Below are 1,604 nucleotides of genomic sequence, written 5' to 3'. Positions count from 1 at the left end.
GACGAACACATAAACGTAGTCACTTTTATCAGTTTTCATCACCACCGTCACTGTCAGCATTGTCTCCTTCGCCATGACCTGCATGTCGAGAAAGTGAGTGACATGAGAAAATTGCAGAAGTGATGAAATTTCCTAAAGCGAAATAGTAAAATACCAAATTGTGTTATTGATATGATTTTAAAGCTATGAGACAGAGAGAGAGAGAGAGAGAGAGAGAGAGAGAGAGAGAGAGAGAGAGAGAGAGAGAGAGAGAGAGAGAGAGAGAGATACTACTTAATTCTTCTGCGTCGGTGGGTAATATACTTAGTAATTAGTGGTGGACGAAGAACACCTGGATTATATTGACTACATGTTAAAGAGGCGGGAGAATGTAAAGAGAGAGAGAGAGAGAGAGAGAGAGAGAGAGAGAGAGAGAGAGAGAGAGAGAGAGAGAGAGAGAGAGAGAAATAACGAAAGAAAAAAGACACGGAGGAAGAAAAGAAAACACACAAAGAAAACAGAAAAAATGAAAAGAGAGCAAGAAACGAAGATTTTTAAGATAAACAAAAAGACAGACAGACAGATAGACAGACAGACAGATACACAGCCGCCCCCTCTCCCCTAAAATAGAAACTCACACTATCACTTACACGATCATTATACACACGAACCACTGAACGAATAAAAAAAAACACCACGTGACTCACTATGGTGTCACAACATCACAGCAAACATCCTTCGCTTCACTGACCTATTGACCGAAAATAGAAAAAAAATAGGCAATTCTTCTCTGATACCACTAGCCACACAAGAGACCCACTACTATCACACCAAGAAGAAGCAGTAGGGAAAAAAAATTGAGGTGGAATAGACTGGAAAGAAGGAGTAGATTAATGGAAGTTACTGCTGTCTTCGTTGGCGTGCTGGTAATGATCTTAAGGGACACAAAAGATTGAGAATTGATAGGGGAGCGGATAGGGAGAAGGAGTGACAGTGATCGCAGGATAGCCGAGTTTAGGCATTGTGTCTGTTATATAAGGAGGAGAATGTGGAGTAATTTGAAGAAGAAATAGTATGGTAAGATTGCGTGTAGTAATGAAAAATAAGTAGTGTCAGGAAGGATTGCAGAAGGAGGGATATAAAAATAAGTTTGGTGAGGAGGAGGAGGAAGAGGGACGACGAGGAGGAGGAGGAGAAGGAGGAGGAGGAGGAGGAGGAGGAGGAGGAGGAGGAGTGGGGGAGAAAGAGGGAGAGGAAAATGAGGAGGAAAAGGAGGAGGAGGAAGAACTGCAAGAGGACGGATAGGATAATAGGTCTAGTGAAGAAGAGGAAGAAGTGCAGGAGGAGGAGGAGGAGGGAGAGGAGGATGAGGAGGATAAGGAAGAGGAGGAAGAACTGCAAGAGGACGAGTAGGAAATTAGGTCTGATGAGGAAAAGGAGGAAGTGGAGGAGGAGGAAGAGGAGAGGAGTATGAGGAGGAAAAGGAGGAGGATGAGGAGGGAAAGGAGAAAGAATTGCAACAGGACGAGAGGGACGAATAAGAAAATAGGTGTGACAAGGAAGAGGAGGAAGTGCAGGAGGAGGAGGAGGAGGAGAAAGAAGAAGAGGGAGAGTGAAATAGGTCT

The sequence above is a fragment of the Portunus trituberculatus genome, chromosome 37, assembly GCF_017591435.1.
Source record: "Portunus trituberculatus isolate SZX2019 chromosome 37, ASM1759143v1, whole genome shotgun sequence".
Lineage (NCBI taxonomy): Eukaryota > Metazoa > Arthropoda > Malacostraca > Decapoda > Portunidae > Portunus > Portunus trituberculatus.
Note: the sequence above shows the minus strand (reverse complement) of the source record.